At 47.5% G+C, this 13,387-nt stretch overlaps 1 protein-coding gene across 2 annotated transcripts in view; it reads left to right on the top strand.

Moving 5' to 3' along the window:
* Positions 1–13,387, top strand: part of SLC6A6 (solute carrier family 6 member 6) — an 82,179-nt gene that overhangs the window by 10,095 nt on the left and 58,697 nt on the right. For both annotated transcript variants that reach the window (XM_019747061.3, XM_019747066.3), the window contains exon 2: positions 1,600–1,636. The gene's annotated coding sequence lies outside the window, so the exon portion shown is untranslated. The remainder of the gene's footprint in view (positions 1–1,599; positions 1,637–13,387) is intronic.

A 13,387-nucleotide genomic window follows, 5' to 3' on the forward strand; every position in this document is an offset into this window, starting at 1 on the left:
ACCCCGGGTCGGGCCCAGCTCTCTGTTTTAACAAGCCCTCCAGGCTTACCTTTGAGAAGGGCTGATTTCTCTGGCATGGGGGGGTGGGGCTGGGTCAGTCCTAACGTTTGCAATAGACTCCTGGTAGAATACCAGGGTTGCAGGGGGACCGCAGATGTCATTTCATCTGTGTCCCACTTTTCTGATGGCCTCAGTGTTAGAATAGGGGACATGCATAAAATTACATAGCGTAGGGCATAGTTCTGGATTTTTAGGGTTGCAAGCAGCAGAAATCAGTTCAAACTAACTTAAAAAAAAAAAAAAGAAAGAAAGAAAAAAAGAACCGACTAGCTGAAAGGCCCCAGGGTCATACTTCAGGCAGAACTGGATCCAGGTGCTGTGAGGTGTCACTGGACGGACTCCAGAAAACCAGGGCCCCATGGCATCTTTGTGATGCTGGCCTTTCCCAGGGGGTTCTAGGCTCCATGAGAGTAGTGACCTCGGCTGTCTTGTTCGCTGCTGTGTTCTCAGTGCCTAGAACAGTGCGTAGAACATAGTAGGTGCTCAAATCATTAACTGAATGTTCCTACGCCATAGTGCCTCAGACATTGGGGGCCACTAATGTGAATCTGTTGAACGTGGGGGTCCTAACATAGCAATGAGTTCGTCTAATTTGGGGGACAGGGAGCTCTCTAGACTGCCGGGCATTTCTGAGTCTGAGGAAGAGGCCCCCGAGGCAGGGCTGCAGACACAATGAGTAATGAGAAGAGCCCAGCCTGGATGCCTCTCTCTGCCCTTTCACTTCTCTGCTGATCCATTGAACTGTTATCGAAATGTAAGATCTTAGTTATTGAGGAACCATTTCCTGGTTTTCTGCATTTTTATATTCCAGGAAACCAGGGGAGCCTTCCAGCACAGCTCTGCTGGTGGAATAAGAGGCAGAAGTGATCTTCCCCGACTCGCATTCTTTCCCAAACTGAGTTCCAAAGACAGGAGGTGTTCTGTTTAAAACAAGAAAGAAAATGCTTCTGGGGTTAATCACATTTGGGGACTGCTTGGCTCAGCAAAGTTCGATGGATTTCCTTGGCACTTGATTCTCAGAGCTTCTGAACAGTTGATGAATTCTCCAAGAATCTGGGGTCCCAGGGCCTCCCACAGCCAATCTGTCTAGCCTTGGCATGTCCTCTGGCTTGCAGGGAACACTCAGTCACAGAGCTGGGCTCATGACTGAGCTGGTGGAGGGCTCGCAGGAGTGCAGATTTTTGGGTCGGGGCTGAGGGACGGCTTACTCGTTCTCAGCCAGCAAGAAGAGCCTCTGCTCCAACTGTGGGCTGGGCCACCTGCTCCTCCCAGCACAGGCTGCCCTCCGACAGTTTAGGGTTCTACATGAAGGAGAGAGGTGTGTGAGCGAGTGTGTCTGCATGTATATATGTGTCTTTACGTGAGCATGTGAGTGTGTGCACAAGTGCCTGAGCGGCCCGGTTCTCCCGTCCCCACTGGGTGTTGAAGGGGCCCCTCCCAGTGTGTGTGAGATGGGTGGTCACAAATGGAAGAAGACTCCGAGTCCTGTGTACAGTCACAACCTGACCAGATCTTCTTTGCTTCCTCTCGTTGCAATAGGTCCAGAACAACAGTCCTTTCTGAGGAGCCTCCAAACGTAAGTGGCATGGACCTCCCTATGGCTGGGTCTCACCGATGCAGCAGTGACCTGAGGTGGGGGTGGTCAGGAGTTTGGTGTCTCCTGCAGGCTCTAAGAGGAGACATAACCTAGGCCCAGGACCTTGTCCACACATCACCTCTGGGTATCAAGTACATGGCCCTGGTTGGCCACTTGTACCTGCCTATACCAGGAAGGCAGCCCTGCAAATGGGCCGAGCACTGATTTTGGCGTCCTGGCCCGGCCCTAATCCTGGCTTTGCCACCGAGCAATGATGGGGGCCTCACTGAGCTGATTTTGAGTATTGGGGTGAGATGCATGTGAAAGGGTGAGCTGCTTGGCTTCTAGCAGACAGGATGCTCCAGGAATTGGGGCTGCTATCCCTATTGTCTCTTCATTAAACTTTTTATTTTTAAACAATTGAAAACCTTCAAAATGTTGCAAGAATATTACAGTAAACTTCCACATACCCTTCACTTTGATTTTCCCGTTGTTAACATGCTACATTTGCTTCATCTCTTTCTCTCTCTGCTATTAAAATAGTCATGTTAATATTGTTCTTTTTTTTGCTGAATCACTGGGGGTTTTGCAGGCATGATGCCCCTTTACCCCTGACCCTTCAGCATGTATTTCATAAGTGAGAGGCCATTCCTTCTTTTATATAAACACGCACAATTATCAACCCCAGGACATTTAACATTGACACAATTCTGTTATCTAATCTCCAGACCTTAATGACATTTTGCGTTTGCTGATTGTCTCCTGATATTTACAGATGCGTTTTTCCTCCTAGTTCAGGATCACCAGCCTTTTTAAAAGGGGTTTAATGGGGCAGGAACCTGACCCAGTCACTTCTGCAAATGTCTTCTTCACCTTGATTTAAAACACCCTTAGTGGAGAGGCTTTCAGAGTCTTTTAGTTGTGATAGTAAGAAATGCATTTTTTGACAGGATGCCACACGTGCTCATACACCTACTTGTGCATGAACTTGAAACCACAATTTCAAAAACCATAACTCGAGTCTTCACCGTCTATGGGGCTCTGTTCTTTTCTGGTCTCTTGTATAAAAGTGATAGCCCTGACCCTCTCAGTTGATTTCATGACCCACTAGTAGATTCTGCTGAGATTGGAAAACCCTGGCTTCCTAGGCAGTAATTTCTCCCTGGGGCGAAGGTCGTGGACCTGGCCAAGCTCCCACTAGTCCAGGGTTGGGGTTTGGTTGATTTGGATTTATCTGGGAAGCCAGGACTAGGAGAAAAGGCCCAAAGACCCTGGGCTTGCTGCTGCCAGTGGTGGACCCATTTCCATCCTTATCATCAAGTGCCCCCAGCTCAGGTTCTCTGTCACAGTCCACTTGACCCCACGGAGAACTGTTCCTCATGCTGTGACATCAGATGTGAAAAATCAGGCAGGTGTATCTATGGTGGCCCAGGACACCTCGCTGACTAGCTGCTCACTGGGCATGGAGATGCCCCACTTCATGCCTCCTCCAGAGTAATCGCCATAAATATCATAAATGTCAAGAAGAATACTCGATAGCATTTAACTCTTGTGACAGCATGCTCGTATGTCGCCGAGAGGTTTAACGTATACTAGCGCAGTTTATCCTACAACACTGCTCTGACTTAGGTGTTGTTCTTTTTGTGACAATGACCGATACGCTTACTCTGGATGAGGCCCTGCTAAGGCACTTTACAGACCCACGCAGTCCTCACAGTAGCCCTGTGAGATCGGCACAGATACTATCTCCCTTATACAGGTAGGAAAGCTGAGGCTAAGAGGGGTGAATTGACTCCCCCCAAGGTCACATGGCTAGGAAGGATTTGAATTCCAGTTGATCTGACCCTGGTGCTCACATCATCCAGTAGTGCCTTCCTTTCACCCTCCCCCAGGCTGGGAGGAGACTCCCTATTCAGCCCCTTCCTGAGGGCCAGTCCTGGTTAATGAGTAGCCCAGGGCAGCTGGAAGCCAGGTGTCTGCTGTTGAGAAGCTGGAATGTGAGTTCTGCTTCCAGATAAAGAGAGTATTGTGCTAGGGGCCTGGCCCCTTCCTCGCTGATGACTTTTTTAGGGAGTAAACAGAAGCCAGCCACTATTCCTCTCTTCCGAGATTTGTTGATCCATCCACTCTGGGTGGGAGCCCATTTTACAGGAGAGGCAGTTGATGCTGAGAGGCAGGTTTGCTCTCAGGCCTGTCTGACACCTCTTCCAAGAAGCCCTCCTGGATTACTTTATCTGAAAGGGCTTCCTGTCGCCCTGACGTGGCAACAATATTTGGAAGGGAGTATCTTTAGAGAACAGATGCTGTCATCCCTGAAGTCTGAGCACTACCGGTTGCAGCCCTCCTCATTGAGACCTCCAGGTTCCCATCTGAGAAAGGAGATGATAATCACTCCCGAGCCCCTCCCAGGGTTGTGCACAGCCGGGAGGAGATGACTGAGGTGTGGTTGTTCAGCAGACTCTGTGTTATTAATGAACCAGCCAAGATAATTATTCCTGATGGGACAACCCATGTAGAAATAGCATGGAGCTGGAGAGCCAGACAGTTCCGGGTTCAAATCCTGGCTCCACCCTTTGCCATCTGTGTGACCTTGAGAGGAGAGTTGAGTCACTGAACCTCTGAACCTTACTTTCCCCACCTCTAACATGGAACAATAACAGCACCCAGGAGGATTAGAAAGATAGCAAGTTGCGGGATCAGGAGTAACGGTCACTTTGTCATCACAGTGGAGTTTTGAAGCACTTCAGAGGCCTAACAAAATCAGTTCCAAGTATCCCAATGCATGTTCTCATTTCATTTTCCTGGCAGGATCCCCTAGGGCAACCCCTATTCCCCCACCCCAGCTGAAAATCAGATCCACCCGCCTGGGTGTCTGGGGTAATTTTAGCAAGAGAGGAACTTGTTTGGACTTGTCATGAGAATTCCCAGGGGACCTTCCCCCATCCCCGGTTGTAAATTGGCGGAGGAGGGGTGTTAATACCACAGACCTATAAAGAGCCTCAGAGTCAGCATTCACTCCCTCTAAGGGCCGAGACAATGAGAATGCTATTTATTGTTTGTTTACCCCTATGATTAAAAATTGAGATAAATTTGACATAGAACATCGTGTAAGTTTAAGGTGTATAATGTACTGATTTGATACGTTTGTATTGCACTATGAGTGCCATTGTAGTATTAGCTAACACTTCCATTTATCATTTCTTCGCGTGGTGGGAAGTAGTATGTCTTTAGTATAGAAAATTTGGAGAGCACAGGAAAGTCAAAAGAAGAAAAAAAAATTCATCCCAATTTCCACCAGCCAGAGATAATCATCTAATAGCACATTTATAAACATGGGGGTGAATATAAGTTATTTTAAAATTTCCTTTCAAAATTGAACTCTCAGTGTAGCAATGTTTGGGAGCCACCTTCTCCCGCTATAACCCCCGCATATTTCTGAACATTTTTCTGGGTCTTGGGTGGTCTAAGTTAGGGGTCCACACAATTCTTAAAGGATTGTGGGCTACCTCGGCTATTGTAGCCAGGATGTAAAGACAGGATGCAAATGATGGGTGTAGCCTGTGTGCCAGTAAAACTTTATTTGCAAAAAACGAAAGTGCTGGATCTGGCCCGAGGGCCACTGTTTGCCAACCAAATGTTTTCATTTGTTTGAGTAAATCATCATGTATTTAATCCCATAGAGATTGGTCTGTTTCAGTTTCTCTTTTTTGTAAATCATTCTGCTGTTCACATCTGTTTTTCCTTCCTATTAGGTTGGTGCAAAAGTAATTACAGTTTTTGCAATTATTTTTAACCTTTCAAACCGCAATGACTTTGCACCAACCTAATATTTTTAATCGTGCTAAAATACACAGAACATAAAATTTGCCACCCTGACCATGTTTAAGTCTACAGTTTAGCCGTGTTAAGTATATTCACAATGTTCAGCAGCCCGTCTCCAGAACATTTTCATCTTGCAAAAACGAATACAATGATATCTTACAATGGGTCTGGTCAACACAATGGAGTTGCTAGAGGGGCTGTGCATTTTGGAGATACTGGATACAGTGTTGCCAAATTTTTGACCCTCCAGAGATTGTCCTAAATGACAGTCCTCAGGCGTCAAGAGAGAGTATGGTGGCACCTCCCTGGGGAGCCCCTGCCTTCAGGGCTTTAGAGAGCAGAGTATTTTAAAAAACCCACCCCAGAGAAATATCTCCCAGTCTGCCAGCCTTCATCATGGGGAAGAAAATAAAAACTCAGTAACCAAGAAATGCTGTGACTAGTAGGCCAGACTCAGAGGTTGGTAAATACACCCTTTAGAGAGAGGAGAGATGTAGTGAAGGTCCCAGCTCAGGTGTGAAATGAGTCTGGGCATAAATGACATTTGGCCTCTGCCTTACTGTGTGGCCCCCATGGCCAGTCATTTTTACCTTTCTGGGCTCTAGAGTCCTCTGTCAAAGTAGACATGATATAGAATGATGCAGAATCTCCTTTCTCTGGTTGTTATGTGGATCAGGGAAGAAAAACTGAAAGGTCTTAGTACAGTGACTGGCACATAGCAATTACTCAGTAAACGGTAGTTATTATAATTCTATTCCTATTGCTACCATTATTATTTTTGACATATCTCAGGGTAGTCTGAATATATGGACAATAATAGCATGTGCAGCCCTTTGTAGTTCTCAAAAAGGTTTTTCATCTTTAATACTTACGTTATCTTAATAGCATAGTTATTACTGTCCCCATGAAACAGGTGGGAAATTTGTGGCTCAAGAGGGCAGTGACCAACTCTCAGCCACGTGTCAGGACAGGGAGTCTGGGTTTTACTCCACATCTTTGGCTTGTAGTATTGCACACAGCAGCTGCTGGGAGATCGGGCCTCCAGATGACCCGGGAAAGCTGGAACCTCCCTTTCTGGTCTCATCTGTGGCAGGAAAGCTTGGTCTCAGGTGGGAAGAAGATTTCTTAGGTGAATCTTCCTGTCTGGGCTCTTAGCAAGGGATCAGGGATTTCTTCCCGGAAAGGGATTATAATTCTAATGTGTGTGGGTTTTCGCACACCATCAAGCAATTCTCCTGCACTAGCTGGGTGTCCTACCATTCAACTCAATTCTGACACCTTGTACCTAGCCCTGGTGTCAGATTCCACAGATTAAGGGCTCAGTCCTACCAGATTGCTTTCCCCTTCAGATGCAAACTGCAAAGCCAGGTTGTCACCTGTGCTTCGCACCAACTGGCTCTAAACTGGAGGTTCGCATGACCTCCTTGGGTTCGATTAATTTGCTAGAACAGCTCACAGAACCCAGAGAGAAACATTTTACTTATTAGATCACCGGTTTATTACAAAAGGCTATAACTGAGGAACAGCCAAATGGAAGAGATGCATAGGGCACGGTATGGGGCAGGAGCACAGAGCTTCCATGTCCTCCAAGTGTGTCACTCTCCCAGAGTCACCAACCCAGAAGCTCTCCCAACCCGTCCTTTTGGGAGGCTTCATTGCATAGGCATGTCTGATTAAATCATTGGCCATTGCTGATTGATTCGAAACCCAGTTCCTCTTCTCCCTGGAGGTCCCCAGTGGGATTCAGAGTTCTAACCCTCTAAACACACAGTGGGCTCTCCTGGCAACCAGCCCCCATCTTAGGTTGTGTTCTAAAAGTCACCTCATTAACATAACAAAATACACCTTTATGGATCTCATCACAGGAAATTCCAAGGGTTTTTGGAGCTCTATGCTAGAAATGGGGATGAAGACCAAATATGTATTTCTTATTATAAGTCACAAGATCACAGGAGTTTTTCTCAGAAATTGAAAGTGCCTTTTAGACTAGAGCCTCCTACCGAGGTAAAGCCTGAGAGATGTGTCTGGAAGGTATTTTCATTTGTTAGTCTGCTCTCAGCCAGAAAAAACCCAGTAGCTCCTGGATCCCTGGAGCTGCAAACAGCCTCTGAGCTTGGGGTGCTGGCTCCCTGGGGCAACTCTAAGGGAGGGTACCTGTGGTCATGTTGATGTAAGAATGTCCAAACCTGTAAAGAATTCTTACAAGATTTTATTTGAGCCAAACTGACAACAGTGCCAGGAAGCAAATCTCAAATTCTTCCGAGAATGGCAGTTTTGCAGTTTCTCTTATACATTTGGAATTAAATGGGGAACATAAGGTAGATTACATTGAAAGTGGGAGAAAACAAGGTACAGGATAGTTAACAAGGTTATGTGCTCCCTGGAGGGTGAATACACCTTTAAGGGGTCTGGGCAAGAGGATTACTCCTGGCCCTTCAAAGGTGCGTTAACCTAGATGCACAAGAACAAAGGACAGGCTGGCTTAAAAACCTTTTACTAAAGAAGTTACAGGCCTGGGGTGTGAATTTAGGATAAGATCGCTCTGTGAGATTACGTTCCACGGAACCCCTTTTTCATTCATAGTCAGTATTCAGACCCAGCCAGGGAAAAGCCCCCAGAGCCTCCCACAGCACCTGCTTTGTCTATCCTATTCCCCTCCGACTTGCTGGGGGACCTTGGGCAAGTCACTTCCCTTTTCTAGGCCCTCGGTGTCCTCAGCTAAAACAAGTGTCTAGAATCATTTCCCCAGGTAGTTGCTTGGGCAGCAGTGCTGAGCTTTGGACATGAATCTCAGCTTTGCCATTCAGGAGCTGGGTGCCCTCGTGTGAGGCGCCTCCCCCTTTAGCTGGGTGTTCTCTGTAAAACAGACAACAGTGTACATGCCCCTCAGGGTCTGTGTGCTTAGGAAAAGGGCTGGCTCCCACCTCAGCCTGGCAGCTCAGTGGCCCACCCTCTGTGGGGCTATATGTGTGGACACCTCAGCTTCCACTGTCACTTCTCACCCTCCCGCCTTCGGCCTTAGGAAACCCACAGGTCGCTTTGAATCGTCTGCTCCTTTGCCCCTCATTCCCAGTCCTGCCTTGGCTCCCGTCTGCTCTGCACCTTTGGGCGTGCTCCCTCTCCCCCCAATTCCCCCAGCGTTTCCTTTCCTCATCCCTGCGCTCTTGTTCCCTGGGTTCCCACCAGGGCTGTCGCGTTGCCACAGTGAGGGGCATATGGTTCTTATTCATTTTTTCAGAGCTGAGTGGTGCTGTGAGCTTCTGCTTGTCTTGCTGTCCCTCTTGTCTTTTCAGGATGTCCTACCTGCCCCTGACAATCTCCCCCACACGAGAGCTTTCTCTTGTCCATTAAGTTACCGGGGCCCACAGAGAGAGACTGGTTCTGATGAGAAATCTTAAGGCTGGGTCCTGATCAGTGGGAAGGAGACCATGATCCATTAGCAATGTCTGAAAGAGGCAGAATAGGAGAAGGTGACATGAGGTTGTCTACGTGACATGACGTCCTTGGCACTGGACAACTGCTTTGGAAAAACTGTGTGGAAATGGAAGGGCCAAGAGGACGGCGAAAGGCCTGTGCAACCACCAGGCAAGAGGCTTCCTCTGGGTGGGAAGAAAGAAAAGAGCATGCCTACGGGAGAGTGTGTGACCCTTAAGTCCCGACTTATTTAATTTGTACTCAGGTGGAGGTTTCAGACCAGGCAGCCAGAGTATTTGATTCCTCTTGTTTCCTGGGTCTCATATTTTGTGCTGGCCGTGGATAACACATCAAAACATTCTTTCTGGATAAGGTTGCCAGATAAAATGCAGGGCTCCCAGTTAAATTCAAATTTCAGATAAACAATGAGTCATGTTTTTAGTCTAAGTATGTCCCCTGCAGTATTTGCTAAATCTGACAAGCTTACCTCTGCAGCCTCATTTATCCAACAGCCCAGGGAGGTCATTCCCACGGAAACTATGACGAACTGCTTCTTGAGGTTTCAGATTGTTCTCATGAATCTAGTCGCAGTGGCTGCCACCCTGGCCCTGGCCCTCTTTACTGTGAGACTGTAAGATGCTGCCGCCTTGGGCCTCTGTCTCCTCATCCCAGCACAGAGGGGTCAGCCTAGTTGATTTACGAAGTTGGTTCTGATGTAGAGATGCTTACTGAGCACCTACCATGCCCTAGAATTTAATTCATCTGAGCTGAGACAGCCCTGTGAGAGTGTTACGATGCTCTCTGCTTTGTGGATGAAAAGCCGGGCTTAGGTGCCGGTGCTGCCTCTTTGGCCACACAGAAGAGGCCACAAGACTGGTGGGCTTTTCGGGTGCTCACTCGCCCTCTCTTTCCCTGGAGTGCTGCCCAAGGGACCCCTCCTGTCCTTCCTGGTTTATTCCTTCCAGACCTTCTCCTGTCCCGTAATGATCTCGCACCTGAATGAGCTGTCATTTATTCAGCATCATTCATTCATTCATTTATTCACTCAGTATTTATTGAGCTCCGACTGTGTACCAGGCCCAGTGCTAGGTGGTGGGGTTAGAATGAGGAACAGAGCAGGAGGGGAGAGACATGAATGATTACACAAACCATTATTTGGTTGAAAAGTGGGACAGGGGCCCGCCAAAACTCAGTGTGTGTAACTAGGAGGCTGGGCCTCATCTCAGGGTGGAGGAGGGAAGTCTTCTGGGAATGGGAGCCTGCCCTCCTTGTCTGCCTCCACCTTCCCATCCATCCTTATAACAAGCCTCCCGAGGCTCAGAGAGGTGCAGTGACCTGCCCAAGGTCACACAGCACCTTGAGCTGTCAAGCCTCTGCTCTTCTCAGAATCACCTTTCCTGTCCTGGTGCTGTCTAGAGAAAAGTCCCTGCTCTGCTGCTTCCTGGCTGTGTGACCTCCCTCAGGTCCCATCTTCTGCTGGCCCTCAGTTTCCCCATTTGTAAAATGGGGCACTTATAGGAGAAAGCAGTTTGGTATATTGGAAGCTTGATGCAAATTTTTTTTTCAGCCCCACCCCAAACTCCGCAAATATTTTTTATTAATGTACCTTATTAATAATGGCCATAATAAAGTGCTTTAAGGGATGATTTAGTCACATTGAATAGTCCAGACATTCAGTGAAGTCTCTCACCTTAAAAGACAAAACTAGAAAAGCCACAGCTCTGGGAGTTCCCCAGGCCCAGGAGAATAGGACGTGGGCTGCGTCGAGGTTCTGATTCCTACATCTGTGACCATCTCTGGGCCAGCTGATCCCTGTGTGTCCAAGTCTGAAAGTGTCATGGCCGAGGACTGCATTTGCTGGGTGCTTCTGGGGAGAAAAGTTGTCCCCAGCTTCCTTTTTAAAAACGTAAATGAATTTTATTGCATGTTTATAAATGTTGTGTATGACAGGTGCTGGTGATACAAATATAAGTAAGGTATAGTGTTAATTTTTTAGACTCTTACAACCTATTGGGTGAGACTAATATGTGAACATATAAATTACATTAAAATTTGGTATCAGTTTTTTCCAGTTTTATTAAGAAATCATTGATATACATCACTGTGTAAGTTTGAAGTGTACAGCATGATGGTTTGATTTATATATATTGTGAAATGATTACCACATAGGTTTAGTTAGTCATCTATAGATACAATAGCCCCCCACTTTTTAAGGTCACAGGTTGTAGACCTTTTGTTTTTCCTTTGGCTTTTCCAGTCCATTTGAGAAATTCATGTTTCACACCCCTTTCCAGCCCTGCTGAGTGGGGGAAAAGCCCAGGCGAGAATTACTTGATGTCAGGGGAAGTTTGGGGGAAACCTTTAAGCGTCCGAAAACTGAGAATTGAAAGTCTGTTCATTCTGTCATCAGAGAGTCATGGACTTTTCCTGTGGCTCAGGTCCCAGCGGGTTACTGGGCACAAAGGTGAGTCTCGCTCTGTCCAGCCTGGGAACTCCCAGTCCAGTGGGGACAAAAAACAGGCGTCCATCAGTGGGGTCTTTGGAAGACGCTTTGGGCACACCAAGTTCAAAAACCTTTCGTAGAGGCCTTGAATAGGTAGATGCCAGGTGGAACAAGACTGGAAGGTTATTACTGGGCGAGGGAACCTCCCATGAAAAGGCCGGGCAGAGTGAAAGTGTGGAGTGGGTGTTCCCAGTGCCCTAAGGGGGGTGGCTTGGCTGGGTGTTCTGGGGAAGGGAAGAGACGGATGGGTGGTCTAGCCTGGTGACCCCAAATTCCCTGCTGAGTCGTGGGTCTTGGTTCACTTGGGGAACCAGCCCTGGAACCAAAAGTCCTTATTTAATGCTTCCAGGTGCCCCTTAAAGGTAGTGACTCTTTAGTTGTTTTGACAACTCGATTCTGCTCAGGAAGAAAAACAAGACAAGCCTAGCCCTCACCCAAACACTCTTGTAGGAGAATTGCAGGCGCAGCCAGAGGTCCCACGAGGAAACCCACTCTAATGAGATGTCTAACCTAGTTTTGCTGACTCACATGGTTTTGGGAGTGTATGAAGTGCCTTGGGAGGGGATGGCAGTGTCAGCGAACTGGCTGCTTGTTTGACACAAAACACCGGATGGAGAAGCTGTTTATTTAGCCCTGGGTGTAGTCAGGATTTATTAACTGCATGGAATGAAAGGTGGCTGATCTTTCTCATTGAGGGCCATACTGTTCTCCTGAAAGTAAATCCAACTGAGTATTGAGGCACTTCCTTGTACCTTCCCCTGTGTAATGCGAGATGCCCCATTTTACAGATGATGCAATCGAGGCCCCAAGGGGAAGTGACATTCCTGAGGTCACTATTTTCTATAGCTGACAAATGGTAGAGTTAGGTTCCAACTAAAATCTTTTATGGTGACACAGCACAGGCAAAAGTGGAACTAGGCAAAGTGTATTTGGGGAACAGAGTCTCAAGGGGTGGGGGGTGCCTGTTGGAGAATTCAGAGAACAAAGCTGGAGAGGCCAGTAAGGTCCCTCCTCTCCAGTGACAGTATTGCGTAGGAATTATGTAGAACTCGGTCATCTGGGGGGTCAGTAGGAACTGATTGACCAAATAAATACATGGGTCAAATAAAAAGGACAGATTTCTCTACTATTTATAGTTGTGGCCTAAATCTCAGGTATCCATGCCCACAAGAGACTTTTTCAGATCGTCCCAGCTATCTACAGGATGAGTAAGCTGATTAAGTCCGGGGTTGCAGTGGATGGGACACTTTGCAGGAGGGTCAGGGTGAGAGAACACTCAGAGGAGGTGGGGGCTGAGAGGGAGTAAGCGGAAGGGGGCAGTTACATTTCCAAAACTGGCGTGGCCTTGGAGCTGGAACCCCTAGATTCCACCCCTTCCCTTCACCAATTCATTGAGATTAGCCACACCCCTGGCTTCAGCTGCAATTGCTCTGAGCAAACTGGCTGTAAACGGTTAAAAGCTCTTCTGGCCTAAGGGTTCAGTATTTAGTCATCCTGCAGTATACATAATTAAATGGGGCGATCTTTGTAAAGTACTTATTAGCACAATGCCTCAGCTAGGTGGATGTTTTGGTGGCTGTTCTTCTGTGGTTAGGACTGGCTGCGGCCTAGTCCATGAAGATATGAAGAAGATACCTGAGATCTAGGCCTACTCAGGAGACCTGGATTCTAATCCAGCTGGTTAATTTGCAATATGACACCCTTACCAGCCTCAGTTTCCTTCTGTGTCAGGTGAAAAGGAGGGCTTCCTGGTGTTAAAGGTCACAGCCAGGAGATGCCCCAGAGCCCAGTGGCTGAGAACACAAGACTCTGGAGCTCTGCCTTTTCCTGGCTGTGCAAATTTAGTCAAGTTGCTCAACGTCTCTGAACCTCATATAGGGTAAGATCCCTCATCTCATAGGGTGGTTGGTAAAGACGGGGTAAACTACTGCACCCAAGTGCTAGACGCTGAGCCAGGCACACGTGGGCACTCAGCTCAGAGAGCTGGCATTCTTCTCTGGAACTGGCTATGC

The sequence above is a fragment of the Rhinolophus sinicus genome, chromosome 5 (assembly GCF_057876585.1).
Source record: "Rhinolophus sinicus isolate RSI-liver-muscle chromosome 5, RSI-T2T, whole genome shotgun sequence".
Taxonomy (NCBI): domain Eukaryota; kingdom Metazoa; phylum Chordata; class Mammalia; order Chiroptera; family Rhinolophidae; genus Rhinolophus; species Rhinolophus sinicus.